At 44.6% G+C, this 18,099-nt stretch overlaps 1 protein-coding gene across 1 annotated transcript in view; it reads left to right on the forward strand.

Moving 5' to 3' along the window:
• The first annotated feature begins 3,519 nt into the window (after positions 1–3,519).
• LOC124711794 (probable G-protein coupled receptor No9) overlaps positions 3,520–18,099 on the forward strand; it is an 82,514-nt gene continuing 67,934 nt past the window's right edge. The window contains exon 1 of the mRNA XM_047242015.1: positions 3,520–3,940. The gene's annotated coding sequence lies outside the window, so the exon portion shown is untranslated. The remainder of the gene's footprint in view (positions 3,941–18,099) is intronic.

Genomic DNA, 18,099 nt, shown 5'->3' on the forward strand with positions numbered 1-18,099 from the left:
TCCTGCATTTCGCTGCAATTTTCTAATGCTGCAACTTCTATGTATACCACAGCATCATCCGCGAAAAGCAGCATGGAACTTCCGACACTACCTACTAGGTCATTTATACATATTTTGAAAAGTAATGGTCCCATGACACTCCCCTCTGGCACGCTAGAGGTTTCTTTAACGTCTGTAGACGTCTCTCCATTGATAACAACATGCTGTGTTCTGTTTGCTAAAAACTCTTCAATCCAGCCACGCAGCTGGTCTGATATTCCGTAGGCTCTTACTTTGTTTATCAGGCGACAGTGCGGAGCTGTATCGAACGCCTTCCGAAAGTCAAGGAAAGTGGCATCTACCTGGGAGCCTCTATGTAATATTTTCTGGGTCTCATGAACAAATAAAGCGAGTTGGGTCTCACACGATCGCTGTTTCCGGAATCCATGTTGATTCCTACAGATTAGATTCCGGGTTTCCAGAAATGACATGATACGCGAGCAAATAACATGTTCTAAAATTCTACAAAAGATCGATGTCAGAAAGATAGGCCTATAGTTTTGCGCATCTGCTCGACGACCCTTCTTTAAGACTCGGACAACCTGTGCTCTTTTCCAATCATTTGGAACCTTACGTTCCTCTAGGTACACGGCTGTTAGAAGGGGGATAACTTCTTTCGCGTACTCTGTGTAGAATGGAATTGGTATCACGTCAGGATCTATTCCTTGGACACTTATTTCGATGTCAGCCATTTTTTCGTTCGTGCGAGGATTTAGAGAAGGAACTGCAGTGCGGTCTCCCTCTGTGAAACAGCTTTGGAAAAAGGTGTTTAGTATTTCAGCTTTACGCGTGTCATCCTCTGTTTCAATGCCATTATCATCCCAGAGTGTCTGGATATGCTGTTTCGATCCACTTACTGATTTAACGTAAGACCAGAACTTTCTAGGATTTTCTGTCAAGTCGGTACATAGAAGTTTACTATCGAATTCACTGAACACTTCACGCACAGCCCTCCTTACGCTAACTTTGACATCGTTTAGCTTCTTTTTTTCTGCGAGGTTTTGGCTGTGTAGAAATTTGCAGTGAAGCTCTCTTTGCCTCCGCAGTAGTTTCCTAACTTTGTTGTTGAACCACGGTGGGTTTTTCCCGTCCCTCACTGTTTACTCGGCGCGTACTTGTCTAACACGCATTTAACGATACCTTTTTCCATAAACACTCAACATTGTCAGTGTCGGAATAGTAATGTTTAGTGATACAAACAACAGTCGCCTAGAATCTGTTGCCTTATCAGAAAGTAGGCCTGCAAGCAGTTCTTTCCTGACAGAGCTTAAACCGAAATATTATGGGCCTCTTCCTGTTCTAAGAGACATTCTCTCAAGCTTCATGTATACCATGATTGGTCAACTCACTCCAAGCAGAAGGAGGTACTGCGGTTCAGCAACAAGAAGACGAAGAAGAAAGATGGACAATCACGTACTGAGAAAACAATGTTTTAAGTAAAATAATAATGTTAAGTAAATGCATTGAGAATAAAATGTTTTCATGCAAAAAATGTTAAGTAAGTGTGTTGAGATTACAATTTTTCGAGTAAATAATGTTAAGTACGTGTTTCTGAAATTTTGAAAAATGTTTTTCGAGTTGATATTACATACTAAAAATATGTAACTACTGACTCTGTGTAATAAAGCAATGCTGTACCCGAAAAAAATATGATTTTGTATGTATTTCAGATATCTGATTTATGGGATTTTATTAAAATATTTGTGGTACATATTCTCAAAAATGTTCAGATGTGTGTGAAATCTTATGGGACTTAACTGCTAAGGTCATCAGTCCCTGAATTTACACACTACTTAACCTAAATTAACCTAAGGACAAACACACACACCCATGCCCAAGGGAGGACTCGAGTCTCCGCCGGGACCAGCTACCATTTCTCAGAACTACTGATTTGTCCCTTACCATTTTTCACTGCCAAGCCCTTCATTTGTGTTTATATATCGAAAGAAGTAAATATATAAAATAAGCGCGTATTCGAATGCAGTGTTGAGTCAGAAGTTCAGGGCAATCGGTGAAGAACTTTCGGAGATTTAACCTCAGCAACACCAAGGCATTTTGCAAAACTTTCATTACCAAGGGAGGGGTGGGTTCTTTGTGCGCGCCCCCAAACTTAAAAAAAAAAAAAAAAAACAATAACAATGACAGTGGCACGTAATGTGCCCTCCGCCACACACCGTTGGGTGGCTTGCGGAGTATAAATGTAGATGTAGATGTCACTTTTCCCAGTGAAGGTCGTATTCAATATTTCCTGTTTCAGTATCTTACTTACACAACAATATCTCTTTTAAAAACTATATTGAGACTAAAAGTCAACAACAGTAACGAAATTTGTACTTTTTATAGTTTTTGTGGCGGTCATAAAGTCGGTATACACCTTACCGAAAATGCGTTTATATTGCTAAGAGTGTGTTACAAAGTATTTTCAGGTTCTGGACCCAACTCACAAATCAGCACCTCTTTAAAGAATATACAGTTACTATAATTCAACGACGTCGGCAGGACTCAACAGGACCAGCCATACCTCTGAGGATGTTAAACATAGTACTGGACGAAACGTTAGGAATAGAAGTATTCCATGGACCACGGCCATACAACCCGGAAGAATTATCAACAACAGGACTACTACTGAGACTTAAATTTTTCGGTTAATTTTAACAGCAAAATTTAAAAGACGTATGGAGTCTGGTAGAAGACTTGATTAGAAACAAGAAACATATAAAGAAAATGACTAGACTACAAAAGTGGTCTTAAAGTAATCCCTGCCCCCCCCCCCCCCCCCGGCCTCCTCCAACCTTGGTATTGCGAGCGCTGAGATTTTTAACGAACGAAGATTTACGTTTTTATTAATATAGATAGAGGTTTCTAGAATGAGAGCACTTGCCCGCGAAAGGCAAAGATCCCGAGTTCGAGTCTGGATCCGGCACACAGTTTTAATCTGCCAGGAAGTTTCATATCAGCGCACACTCCGCTGTAGAGTGAAAATTTAATTCTAGTAACAGCCCCCAGGCTGTGGCTAAGCTATGTCTCCGCAATATCCTTTCTTCCAGGAGTGCTAGTTCTGCAAGGTTCGCAGGAGAGCTTCTGTGAAGTTTGGAAGGTAGGAGACGAGGTACTGGCGGAATTAACAGCTGTGAGGACGGGGCGTGAGTCGTGCTTGGGTAGCTCAGTCGGTAGAGCACTTGCCCGCGAAAGGCAAAGGTCCCGAGTTCGAATCTCGGTCCGACACACAGTTTTAATCTGCCAGGAAGTTTCATAGATAGAGGTTTCCGAATATTAATGGCAAGCTCTGTAGCTGCATTCGAGGACAGCGTCGAAGTCACCAGCAGACGCGCGGCTTCCGCGAGAGAGATCTCCGCGCGAGTGCCAGTGGTGGAGCAGATAGGCAGTGTGGGGAGCTGGGCGCAGACCGGTCCCGCTCCCCCCCTCCACCGCGGCGGAGCCAGCCGGGGACAGCCGAGCGGCCGGTCTGTGATAAGCCGACGCGGCCGGCGGGCGCGCGCTCAGTCTGCCTCTGGTGTCCGCCAGTTGACGCGCCCAGTCGCTGCCGCGTGCGCCAACGTCTGCGGAGAGCCACCTGGAGCGCCAACACACACACACGCAGCACAACACGAGGCAGGCGTCTGCTGCTGCGGGCATCCACCATCACCTCACCTGCCGCTCCAGCTCCCCGTCTGTAGGTGACGTCCGTGTAAATGGGCGGTCGCGATGTCGATGACAGCTCGGTGTCCGAGCGAGTGCCTGTCGAACGCGAGACACAAGTGCGTGTGTAAAAATCTGCGCCGATTCAGACTGAGACCACTGGACTGAACGGTGTTTACGAAGTGAACCCTCGCTACGTTTACCACGGAGGAAACTACGCTCCACTCGGCGCCCACAGTGACTGAGCCACCGACGATATTAGGTGAGTACGGCAAAATTGCCGCTCCAGCTACCCGCGCGCTTTTTTGTTGCATTGTTCGCTGGGCGCAACAAGGGAAACGCTGTTGCCGCGCCAACCTGCTAAGCGAAGTGAAAGTTTTCAGTCTAAATGTAGGAATGAACGCCACAAGGCCCACGCTTAAGGGCGTTGCAGTGCGATTCGGGACTGACTAACTGTTCTTTCTCGGTTGATTATCTCAGGTCCTTCCTTTTAACCGCAAGTGTGTTCTTCAAACACGTATCAGAAGTAGCTCTTTAGTTGTTTGTCCTCACAGCTGTTTCAGAACCGGTTGCGGATGCGTGACAAGTTACCCATTGAAAGTTCAAGTTAATTATGAAACACAAGGCTCTGTGTTTTGTTTATATTTATGAAAGTCATATGTTGCGTGCAAACTTACGTAATTTATTAGGTCAAACCAATCAAATCGAGCTCTCCTTAAAATTTTAGACAAATTTCTTAGTGTTTCATGTGTAACAACCATTATTTAAATATCTAGCTCAGGCATCTGATCTCTGACAATAACAACGATTTGTTATCTGTACCTTTAAAACTACGGCGTCTAAAGACGGACGTGACAGTTTCCAAACTTTTTTTTTTTTTTTTAGTTCATGAGTTTCATAAGACTAACAATTAAGGAAATGTTGTCTGTCTGTCAAATTTTGTTAACACGCGCTTGCTTCTATGTGACAACCCTCTCACCAGTGTCCTCTTACCATAATTCCAGAAAAAACGCATATCACAACACGCTGCTTTCTGTGTGTTAGCACTGCCCTCTGTGTTTTCGAAAATGCACTGCGCACAAAAATATTAAACAGCTAGCGAAGCAACCGGTTCTGTTTTTTTATTTTATTTATTTATTTTTTTTATTACTGTACTCGCCAAGACGTAGTAGTGGTGGTTTTCGAAGCTCTGTGCCCAACTTCTGTGAAGCAAACTGTGTTTGTTATGTTCCACTCAGTATAATTGTCCCTCGCTATCACTGTTTTTATTTATTTTTTAATATGGTCCAGCCTCATGGAAGAGACAGAATGCGTGTTAGTGAATTCTGTCATGTGAGAAGTGCATTGCGTGTGTTGTAGATATTACTTGGCTTTTTTTTTCTTTTTTTTTATGACTCTCTCAAATGATGTAAGGTTGTGAACGTATCAGTACCTGCCAAAACGTAAAATGTGTACTAATAGACAAAGTAAATTTCTAGAATGACTCCATGGTCATTGTGATCTTCGTGAATGATACTGTCTATACCGCTTAATAATACTTCTAATTCTTTACTGGAAATTTTCATGACCTGTGTTGGCCAGTCCGAAACGAATACCTGTAGAACGAAGTTCAGCATCGAACTATACTGTAACTTACGGCCGTCAGTACTGTGATCAAAACGGTAATTGATCTGCACAGCATCATCAGCGAAACTTGCGTTATGATTTTCATTGCTACTGTTGCAGCCTCCCCTTGTGCATTTCAGTCCATTTTGCGTCTTTTCCTAGACTTAGGACTATGTCCGGCTTGATGTTTACCAACATCATGGTTTCCCCTGTACTGTAATTGCTTTCTGTCCCATTTACGGTTTTTTCCCTCTTTACATCATACCTCTCTTCTTGTTTACCGACGCCTTCAAACGCTGTACTGCTACTCTGTAAATTATACGTTTATAGCCGTAACAAGCGTGCTTGCCTCCCCACAATTACTGACAACTCGTGGCTATACGTCTGCCTTCAATGAATGCCACTTTCCCTAAACAAAATAGGCATTTATTTAGCTTCACGTAGCAATATGTTCGAAACTCATTCCGAAAAACAAAGCCAAGTAGCGAATATAGCATCGCTTTACGGTATGCAGTGGTCGCTAAAATTTATGCAGCCATGGTTCGCTAGAACCCTAATAATTAACAACATTAAACCTTGATGCAGATAGTGCGTATGCCCTACTTGTGATTCCGAATTGTGAGATGATTTACCTAGTCATTTACTTTGGTACCTACAGTGAAAAGTGACAGAATCGGAATAAAATTTGTATCGGGAAGGGGGGGGGGCGAGAGAAATGTAGAGTATCTGCTAAAAAAAAGTATATCACTATTTGTAAGTCTCAGAGTTGTTGGGTTTGTCTTGTGAAGCCTGCTGAGAGTGTAATACATAGTTTTCCTAACTTTTGTGACGCCTTACATTATCTTGTTCAGGTCAACTGCAATAGATTGGCCTCCAAGGCTCACCAACTTCAAGCGGAAGAGGGGTAGAACAACAGATGCAAAACTTTCCACGTTCCACAGGAAAAGGGAGTGATTATTTTTTCTGGCCTTGGTGCCCCTGCAATTTTCTTCTTCAGTCCTTTGTGCAGGACGGTGGTTACTGCGCAACTTTGCCCTTCGCATTGCTGGATTTCCCATGCATAACATTTTCTCGTTCGGTTTTTTTCCTGTAAAAGCTATGCTACCAAAATTCTCAACGAAAACAGGCACATCGATAAAAGAAAATATCCTTGGCAATTACCATGACGGAATCACTCAGGAATTTGGCATTTGTGTGTACAGGGTATGTATAGAAAGGGTCAGAATCCTTAGTTATGTTATCTTCTCGGCTACTTGCATTTTTATCTTATCGGTAATAGCCACTACAGCGTATCTCGAAACTTTACAAATTCTCACTAAAAACTCCCTTGCCACGGTTGTTGGGTTCATTCGCACCTTGCGTCGTCGGTTCGAGCAACATGCCCTCCTCATCATTTTTTCTATTACCAGATATTAACTTCGAAACTAAAATAAAATTTAAAAATTGATTCTTATACTTCGGCGAAATTTTAAAGCCCAGTGGTTTTTAATGCCAATTTGCTACTTTAACAATAATAAGAAGTATCTTTTGTTTGCAAATCTATTTGTCCCCTTTATTTTCGCTATGGACTCTTTGTTATTGCAAACACGTCCATGACTAGAATCTTGTCTTTATTTTAGCATGAACTTCAAAACAAATGTAATGTCACTTTTTTTCCCTCTGTGTGTGCAGTATTACTTAGAATCTAACTACTGGTGTCAAATAAGCTTTGCATTTTTTTTTATTTAACGTGTGTCATAGTACTGCATACTGTCTTCAGGGAGCTTTATCATTTGTGCTTACTGCCGACTGTACATTCAGAACCAACGCTTTACGGCTACTCATGTAAGATGGAGATATAGCCATCAACCTAAAAAGGAGGCTTAATATTTTAGAGTCTAAACTTGAGACACTGGGGAAACTTGCATTTGGAGCAAATGATGTTCAAGTTGCCATCTGGTCGATTAAAGATAATGTTGTAATGGTTCCTTTGTATGGCATACAGCCAGTTATCTTGGCCTATTCCAGAATGTACTAATCTTCTGTCTATCCTTTCTCCCCTTTTTTCTTTCCCTCCCCTCTGCCCCTTTTTTCTTTCCCTCCCCTCTCCCCCTTTTTTTCTTTCCCTCCCCTCTCCCCCTTTTTACTTTCCCTCCCCTCTCCCCCTTTTTGCTTTCCCTCCCCTCTCCCCCTTTTTGCTTTCCCTCCCCTCTCCCCCTTTTTGCTTTCCCTCCCCTCTCCCCCTTTTTGCTTTCCCTCCCCTCTCCCCCTTTTTGCTTTCCCTCCCCTCTCCCCCTTTTTGCTTTCCCTCCCCTCTCCCCCTTTTTGCTTTCCCTCCCCTCTCCCCCTTTTTGCTTTCCCTCCCCTCTCCCCCTTTTTGCTTTCCCTCCCCTCTCCCCCTTTTTGCTTTCCCTCCCCTCTCCCCCTTTTTGCTTTCCCTCCCCTCTCCCCCTTTTTGCTTTCCCTCCCCTCTCCCCCTTTTTGCTTTCCCTCCCCTCTCCCCCTTTTTGCTTTCCCTCCCCTCTCCCCCTTTTTGCTCCTCCATCCCCTCTCCCCCTTTTTGCTCCCCCATCCCCTCTCGCCCTTTTTGCTCCCTCCCCCTCTTCGTTCTCTTCTGTACACATAAATTCCAAATTCCTGGGTGTTTCCTCCCTATCTTTGGACGACATATATTTATGTTAGCAGGTTCGCTAGTCTGAACAAGCAAGCTGTAACTGTGATGCTTTTATGAATTTGATCATACCATGAAAGAGGATGTCAATAGCATTAAGACTCGTTATTGCCTCTTTGCCATGACCCATCTATTAAAATGAGACCTGACTTTGCGGCTTGGGAAGGACCGTTAGATAATCGAAAACTGAACAAAATGGGAGCTCGTGCGACATCTTTTCCACATCCAAACGCCCACACTCCTCCTAGATATGGGAAACACTTTTTATCACGGAAGCATAGTAATGACGAATGAATTAAGTTTCCCGATACAAATGTGGGAGTAGAGTTCGAAGAAAACCGCCAAGTGCTGAAACACAAGCACAAAAGATTTCCTTCAACGCGCACCTGGTAACGTGCAAGAAGTTGGAATGGAATGCACGCATTGCAGCTGTATCAGGGTTCCCCCGCTCCGTCACACTTGAAAGAGTAACAGACTCGCCAGTCTTGGTCAGTGAATAGGCGACAGAGCGTTCTCCGCGATGCAGTGAGGGAGACGGCGAACACGGCGGTCCGGCCAGATTGTCTTCGCTGGTCAGCATATTTCCGATTGCCCTCTTGTAATGCTCTTAGAGTTGACGAAAAGTCGGGGAGCGTTACAGTATCCTTGATACCAGCAGCCTGTAGCGAGAAAAATACGGATTTCCGCCCAAGAATTGTGGTTAAAATGGTACAAAGAAGAGCCGTTAATATTTAGACTCGTACATCAGTCACCATTGTGCTGTCGCAAGGGAAGCTAAATTAATTCACACGGTTGAACTGGTCTCTGTTACTTAATACTTGCACTACTTCACTGCATCGCAATGAAAAATGGCATACGAAACATTCATTAAGTATAGCATAGTCTGTGATCTGCCATCTGCGTCTACCGAAAACGAAGATTAATTCTCTACCCTTCTCCATATTGGACTGTGACGTAGTTTATCCGTTTACGGAAAATTTAAAGCACCTTAAGACAAGATCACTGTGACCTCCCTCCAGATAGTATCATTAAGTGCCGCTCTTACTAAGACTTAGCTTTTCCTTTCTTTCAATGAGCTCTTAAAGCCATTCCTTTAATCTCGTTTTCTAATGGCCAGTACTCGTATAGGAATAAAAATTTCGAAAGCTGAAGAAAGGATCCCTGTTTGATAAATTTGATGTGGCAGAAGCTGATTGCAGCAGAATGCTGAGTTCTTGTAAGACGGATGGCTGAAATATAATGGTGGACCAAGAAGCACGTGGTGAAAACACTAATCAGAGCACGACGAGAGCTGACAGACGATTGGCTTTAATCTTCATTTGCGCAGACTGACTTTTTTGTCTGTATCGACTACTTTTGGTAATGTGAGTCTACTGCAGCATCCCTGGACAGGCTCTCGTCTGTCACGAGTCATCTTTTTGTTAGCACTTCCTCGTCAAAACTGCGCATGTTGTGAGGCCTGTCTACTGTGCAGTTTGTAAACAGAATGGTGGTCAAAATATAGAATTAAGGAACTAAGAGGGTCAGTAATGTTTACTAATGATCTAAGAAAAGTTCATGAGTTGGATGGTAAATTCTACACACGAATGATAAATGAAAGGACAGGAAAAGTTACAATTGAAAGAAAACAGCCCTGGGTCACTATTTTTAACGAATTAACCGGGTTTCAACACTGCTGGTCTATAACATGGTCACAGAATTATGACTAAAAACGTATGATACAGAGTATAAGTACAGAATCATCGTGATAGACTGGCAATACTTATTTCATTTATAAAATAATAAATATGCCAAAAGGGCCTTAGTCACAAAGATATTTAAGATAAAAAAATTGTGATGGCGAGCCACTAAGGGCTGCTCGTTACTGGAGCGGTTACAGGTTGCAAACGGACTACAATTTTTTATCTTAAATACCTTTGTGACTAATGCCCTTTTGGCATATTTATTATTTCATAAATGTCATAAGTACTGCCAGTCTTTCACGATGATTCTGTACTTATATTCTGTATGATCGTTATTAGTCATAATTCTATGACCATGTTACAGACAATTCTTTGATTTAAATTCTGAGGCAGATACTCCTAGCAGTGTTGAAACCCGGTTAATTCGTTAAAAATAGTGACCGAGGGCTGTTTTCTTTCAATTGTAAGTATTCACGGTCTCTGATCTTGCAACCATGTGCAAAATTTTGCGACAGGGAAAGTGTTAGCCAAGCATTTCAAAACATCAGCATCCATTTACTCGGCAAGATATAAAGGTACAAACACATTCAGAAACGTTTATAATGCAGTAAAGAGTCTATTTACTTTATCCTTTGTATCTCGTTTTCTTTCTACTTGCCAAATAACTTCGAAAGGGTATTTTCCTCATTCCTTAGATTTGGTTTTTGCACTGTTGGTGCAATTTTCATTAAAATGTTTTCCGGCTACTTAGCTTTTATTTATGTATTTTCCACATATTACAAGTAACTTATTATTCAGATATTTGACCTTCTTACAGCAGAAAACTAGTAGAGAAGATATGAAGTCCAATGCAGCTTCTGCAATGAGTCACGGAACAGAGCAAACAAAAAGACGAAGATTAAGAAGAGATAAAAGCATAATCCATAACATCAGTGAGCGCAGCGAGAATAAGTTAGCAGACGGGTCCAGAAAAACCTATTACACCGCAAGCACATTCTGCAGCATTGATTGTGCCGACTGTCGAATTCTAGACACACTCAGTGGTGTCAATTGGTAATTCTCGTCCGTGACGCATCGCGACGTTGTTGGTGGCCGGTTTACACGCGCCCACCACGAGGAGCTGATTTTGACCAGAAACTCACTGGTGTAAAAAGGGCTTCAGTTCGAAAACGTTTATGAGCTGATCTTCAAATAGCTGACAGAGCGTCTTTCAGTCTTAACGTTCCTCTCTGTTACAGGGAGGCGAAAGCATGCGCGACGCTTGAAGGCCCGCCCACTTCTAAAGCCCTCCGCTACACACACACACACACACACACACACACATAACAAACAGTGGGCCCACGGCGGGAAGAATGCTCGTCCCCGATTCGAGGCGGCTCGGTCTCCGTGTGTACCTCCGCCGCCGCCGAGTCTGCCGCGTCCAGAATACGCAATCAACCGGACGGTCGGTCGGCTGTGGAAGTAGGAGGCAGTTCGCCGTTACGTGGCCTCTCCAGCCTGAACCAGATCGCCGTACGCTGCTGGAGCGCTGGAATCTCCAAGCCGACCTGTTCGGACGCCTCAGGGAAGTACGACGCCATAGGTGGTGCCTGTCGTCGTAGCTCGCGTGTTTCCCCGCCCCGGGAAGGTTCTGCCTCGGTGGATGGGAACACGGCGCGGTCGGAATTAGCTCTCAGGCACTGAAATGACCGCTGCCAGTCACGTAATAGTAGTGCTTCCGCTTGCGCATAATAGCACGCCGCATGGCCACCGGAGGGGGAAGATGATACCGTATTTGCGATTGTTTGGTTCGAAGGGCAGAGTTCTCTTTAAAGGTGCCATTCCGCCTCTTCCCACAAACTCGAGGAACCTGTATGTACCGGGTGATCAAAATGTCAGTATAAATTTGAAAACTTAATAAACCACGGAATAATGTAGATAGAGATGTACAAATTGACACGCGTGCTTGGAATCACATGGGGTTATATTAGAAGCAAAAAAATAGAAACGTTCAAAAAATGTGTGACAGATGGCGCTTGATCTGATCAGAGTAGCAATAATTAGCATAACAAAGTAAGACAAAGCAAAGATGATGTTCTTTACAGGAAATGCTCAATATGTCCACCATCATTCCTCAACAATAGCAGTAGTCGAGGAATGATGTTGTGAACAGCACTGTAAAGCATATCCGGAGTTATGGTGAGGCACTGGCGTCGGATGTTGTCTTTCAGCATCCCTAGAGATGTCGGTCGATCACGATACACTTGAGACTTCAGGTAACCCCAAAGCCAATAACTGCACGCAATGAGGTCTGGGGACCTGGGAGGCCAAGCTTGACTAAAGTGGCGGCCGAGCACACGATCATCACCCAACGACGCGCGCTAGAGATCTTTCACGCGTCTAGTAATATAGGGCGGAGCGCCATCCTGCATAAACATCGTACGTTGCAGCAGGTGTTTATCACCTAGGCTGGGGATGATGCGATTCTGTAACATATCGGCTTGCCTCTCACCCGTCACGGTAGCAGTTACAAAACCAGAATCACGCATTTCTTCGAAGAAAAAAGGCCCGATAACGGTAGATATGGTAAATCAAACCCATTCCGTGACTTCCTCGTCGTGCAATGGAGTTTCCACGACAGTTCTAGGATTTTCGGTAGCCCAGATTCTGCAGTTGTGGGCGTTGACAGACCCTCGTAGAGTGAAATGAGCTTCGTCGGTCCACAACACGTTACTGAACCAATCGTCATCTTCCGCCATCTTTGAAACGCCCACACCGCAAATGCCCTCCGCTTCACTAAATCGCCAGGTAACAGTTCATCATGCCGATGGATTTTGTACGGATAGCATCGGAGGGTGCGCCTAAGTGCCAACCAAACAGTAGTGTATGGAACGCCAGAGCGATGTGCGACTGCACGAGCGCTGACTTCCCCGTGCATAGACGAACCCACTACAGTCTCCATTTCTTCCTGAACTGTCTCAGCAGCATTACGCCTCGTTCTCGGTCGGCCACTACGGGGTCTATCGTCTAAACAACCAGTGGCTTCGAACTTCGAAATCATTCTCGCCACAGCTGCATTTGTCAACGGACCTTTACCCGTTCCAATCCCCTTCCTATCGTGATAGGATCGTAACGCTGAACTAGCACATTCCCCATTCTGATAATACAGCTTCACTAAAAGCGCCTTTTCAGGTAACGTCAACATGCTGCGACTGCTGGCGCATCTGATTCTCTCTCTCAATACAGCTCCTTTTATACACGATTATCATGCGCAGTCACTGTCGTTTTCCTGTCCAGCGCCATCTGTCGGACATTCTGTTAACTTTTTTTTTGTTCTAATAAAACCCCATGTCGTTCCAAGCATGTGTGTCAATTTGTACCTCTCTATCTACATTATTCCGTGGTTTACTAACTTTTCAAATTTATACTGACTTTTTGATCACCCGGTATATTGCCTTCGCCGAGTTATATTCCATAGGCTGGGGAGTTCGGCAGTTTTCGTCAAGAAAAAAGTCTGAATTTTTCTGCCCAGTAATTTCCGGGTGGTGCTCGGTATCGACCTGGTGACTGCAGCGCTGTGGCCGTTTGATGTTGCGAGCACTTGCACTCACGGCGCCCTGCGTTACGAGGCGGTCGTAAAGGCGGGCTGCGGCGCGGCGCCCACGCGGCTGAAAAGCGGCGCCCGCCGCCAGCACTCCCCCTAGCCTTAACGACCGGCGGCGGCTGTGGCTGTGGCTGCCGAGGGCGAGGTCGGGGGAACGGCCGCCAGCCACTGCCAATGCCGGCGGGCCGCGTCCCGGCCGCCGAGCCGAACCCCGCTCCCTCCGTGCGCCCGCGCTTTCAGTCTCCCCAGCCCCATTACCTCGCCCTGCTACCATCTCATTACGTATTTTTCGCGGTGCTGAAATATCGTGTCAGCAATCGAGTCTGCAGAAGCAGATTATCGTTGTCATTTCAACAAATGTCGCTGCAATTGATTTTGTCTATACGTACACTACTGGCCATTAAAATTGCTACACCACGAAGATGACGTGCCACAGACAGGAAGAAGATTCTGTGATATGCAAATGATTAGCTCTTCAGAGCATTCACACAGTGCTGGCGCCGGTGGCGACATCTACAACGTGCTGACATAAGGAAAGTTAAATAAAATATGGCGCTTCAGTCTTCGATCGCTATTCTTTATTTTGAATTAATGGTTTCGGGCTAGCTGCCCATCTTCAGATCTGTTAGACAAAGTTAACAATGTAATTAATAAGAGAGATACAGTTAGTGATAGAAATATCTTAGTTTACAAAAAGAAATTTTGGAACGTATTAAATGCCAACATAACATATATTGTAGTTACAGAGTAACTTGTCCGTACAGAACACTCGGTTCGCTGTCATAAGTAAAGTAAATTTCAATCTGTTAAAACCTTATATCGCAGTTTTTAGGAGTAACCTGATTGGTAACAGTAAAAAGTGCCCTCTACCTATAACAATTGTGCATCTGTTATTATTTCTCCGTATATATTATTGGGGAACATTCATTTTAATAATTTATTATCTTAAAAATTGTTTTATTAAAAAGAATATTCCCCATTAACATATACGGAGAAATAATAACATGCACAATTGTTATAGGTAGAGGGCACTTTTTACTGTTACCAATCAGGTTACTCCTAAAAACTGCGATATAGGGTTTTAACAGATTGAAATTTACTTTACTTATGACAGCGAACCGAGTGTTCTGTACGGACAAGTTACTCTGTAACTACAATATATGGTATTTTGGCATTTAATACGCTCCAAAATTTCTTTTTGTAAACTAAGATATTTCTATCACTAACTGTATCTCTCTTATTAATTACATTTTTAACTTTGTCTAACAGATCTGAAGATGGGCAGCTAGCCCGAAACCGGTAATTCAAAATAAAGAATAGCGACGAAGACTGAAACGCCATATTTTATTTAATGAACGATCGCGGAATTCTCATTGAGACAATCATGTCTAGTTTTGATGAGGAAAGTTTCTAACAGATTTCTCATACACAAACCGCAGTTGACAGGCGTTGCCTGGTGAAACTTTGTTGTCCTCGTGTAAGGAGGAGAAATGCGTACCATCACGTTTCCGACTTTGATAAAGGCCGGAATGTAGCCTATCGCGATTGCGGTTTATCGTATCGCGAATTTGCTGCTCGCGTTCGTCGAGATCCAATGACTGTTAGCAGAATATGGAATCGGTGGGTTCAGGAGGGTAATACGGAACGCCGTGCTGGATACCAACGGGCTCGTATCACCAGCAGTTGAGATGACAGGCATCTATCTTATCCGCATGGCTGTAACGGATCGTGCAGCCACGTCTCGATCCCTGAGTCATACGATGGGGACGTCTACACGAACAGTTCGACAACGTTTTCAGCAGCATGGACTATCAGCTTGGAGACCATGCCTGCGGTTACCCTTGACGCTGCATCACAGACAGGAGCGCCTGCGATGGTGTACTCAACGACGAACCTGGGTGCACGAATGGCAAAATGTCATTTTTTTTCGGATGAATACAGGTTCTGTATACAGCATCATGATGGTTTGGCGACATCGCTGTGAATGCACATTGGAAGCGTGTATTCGTCATCGCCATACTGGCGTATCACCCGGCGTGATGGTATGGGGTGCCATTGGTTACACGTCTCGGTCACCTCTTGTTCGCATTGAGGGCATTTTGAACAGTGGACGTTCATTTCAGATGTGTTACGACCCGTGACTCTACCCTTCATCCGATCCCTGCGAAACCCCGCATTTCAGGACGATAATGCACGACCGCATGTTGCAAGTCCTGTACGGGCCTTTCTGAATACAGAAAATGTTAGACTGCTGCTCTGGCCAGCACATTCTCCAGATCTCTCACAAATTGAAAACGTCTGGTCAATGGTGGCCGAGCATCTGGCTCGTCACAATACGCCAGTCACTACTCTTGATGAACTGTGGTATCGTGTTGAAGCTGCATGGGCAGCTGTACCTGTACACGCCATCCAAGCTCTATTTGACTCAATGCCCAGGCGTATGAAGGCCGTTATTACGGCCAGAGGTGGTTGTTCTGGGTGCTGATTTCTCAGGATCTATGCACCCAAATTGCGTGAAAATGTAATCACATGTCAGTTAGAGTATAATATATTTGTCCAATGAATACCCGTTTATCATCTGCATTTCTTCTCGGTGTAGCAATTTTAATGGCCAGTGGTGTGTGAGGAGAAATACTTTAAATGGTGTTCAACCTGCAGGCCGCATGAAGCCAAAGAAATTTCCTCTAAATTCTGTTTATGAAAGGTTGTGATAAATTAAATCTTCTCAATCTGAAACTCCAGCCATCACACCATGCCCTTCTCTGATTGGTCCAACATGATTTTTATTTATTTTATTTTTTTTTTTGCAGTAAAACATAAGTTCAAACAAAATAGTATTGATAATTTTAATAATGCGAACGATCGCTGTCGTTCTGTTATGATATCAAAAATTATTGCCTCGGTTTCTGCTTAGCCACTTCTAAAAGTCCAAATGAACCTGTGCCTACCTGTGCCTGCATCACAAGGAGCGGCCAAAGTTCTGAACTTCAGTTCACAGAGTGTGTCGACTAACAATAAAAAATACACTGAAGCGCCAAAGAAACTGGTATAGGCGTGCGTATTCAAATACAGATATATGTAAAAAGGAAGAATACTTCGCTGCGGTCGGCAACGCCTATATAAGACAACAAGTGTGTGGCACAGTTTTTAGATAGGTTACTGCTGCTACAATGGCACGTTTTCAAGTTGCTTTGAATTTGAACATGGTGATATAGTCGGCGAACGAGCGATGGGACACTGCATCTCCGAGGCAGCGATGAAGTGACGATTTTCCCGTACGACCATTTCACGAGTGTACCATGAATATCAGGAATCCGGTAAAACAGCAAATCTCCAACATCGCTGCGGCTGGAAAAAGATCCTGTAAGAATGGGACCAACATTGAGTGAAGAGAATCGTTTAACGTGACAGAAGTGCAAACCTTCTGCAAATTGCTGCATATTTGGGTGTTGGCCCATCAACAAGTGTCAGCGTGCGGACCATTAGACGAAATATCACCGATATGGCCTTTCGAGCCGAAGACCCACACGTGTACCCTTGATGACTGCACGACACAAACCTTTACGCCTCGCCTGGGCTCGTCGACACAGACAATGGACTGTTGATGACTGGAAACATGATGCCTGGTACGACGAGTCTCGTTTCAAATTGTATCGAGAGGATGGGCGTGTACGGGTATGGAGACAACCTCATGAATCAGTAGACCCTGAATGTCGTCAGAGGACTGTTCAAGCTGATGGAGGCTCTGTAATGGTGTGGGGCATGTCCAGTTGCAGTTATATGGACCCCCCCCCCCTGATATGTCTAGAAGCGACTCTGACAGCTGACTTGTACGTAAACATCCTGTGTGATCACCTGCATCCATTCATGTCCACTGTGCATTCCAACGGACTTCGGCAGTTCCAGCAGGACAATGCGACACGCCACACGTCCAAAATAGCTGTAGAGTGGCTACAGAAACATTCATCTGAGTTTAAACACTTCCTCTGGCCTCCAAACGCATCAGACATGGACCTTATTGAGCGTATCTGGGAAGCCTTGCAACGTGCTGTTCAGAAGAAATCTCCACCTCCTCGTACTCTTACGGATTTCTGGAGAGCCCTACGGGATTCATGGCATCAGTTTCCTCCAACACTACTTCAGACAGTAGTAGAGTTCATGCTACGCCGTGTTGCGGCACTTCTGTGTGCTCGTTGGTGGGGGAGGGGGGGGCTACACTATATTAGGCAGGTGTACCAGTTTCTTTGTCTTTTCACTGTACCTATATCTGAATAGATCTTTATTTCGTAGAATTTATGGAAATAGTTGAGCTTTACGGATTCAAGACAAGCAACGGGGTGATGAACGGCAGGCACGGAACGTGTAGCGGGACAGTCAGGCGGTCATAACGAACAGCCGGGACCGTTAAACCTGGAAACTAATGTCCGGCCGCGTTTAACGACGCAGTCGCTCGTGAAACTTTCTCTGCACTCCCAGCGGCATAAAGTCTGTCTGCTCCGGTTAGGAAAGAAGCTGAGGGAGTGTTAGACACGTGCCGAGGGAAACATGTGAGCCTCCGGGCCGCCTTAATTTTAGTTTCCGAGCGTCACGTGACTGCAACCGTCGGGTCTCATGTCGGCGCCAGCTGAGTATGCACAATGTGGAAGGCCGTGAGGCGTCAGAGGTTGGCACTACTGGCCGCTGCGAGATTAATTGCCGTACCGTTCGTGGGGACGCGGGGTGACAACCTCCCAGAACGAAAACAGATGCGGGTGCTAGTGTCGAGGTCGCAGACGGTGCAACACGGATAACACGCGCGCTGTCCTAGCACAGTGCGGAAGTTCTTCGCACCGAATCTGTAGACTGTGACATCGGTGTCTTCCATTGAGTTTCCACTTGGCGGAGCTCGAGAAAATTAAGTG

Source organism: Schistocerca piceifrons, chromosome 8 (assembly GCF_021461385.2).
Source record: "Schistocerca piceifrons isolate TAMUIC-IGC-003096 chromosome 8, iqSchPice1.1, whole genome shotgun sequence".
NCBI lineage: Eukaryota > Metazoa > Arthropoda > Insecta > Orthoptera > Acrididae > Schistocerca > Schistocerca piceifrons.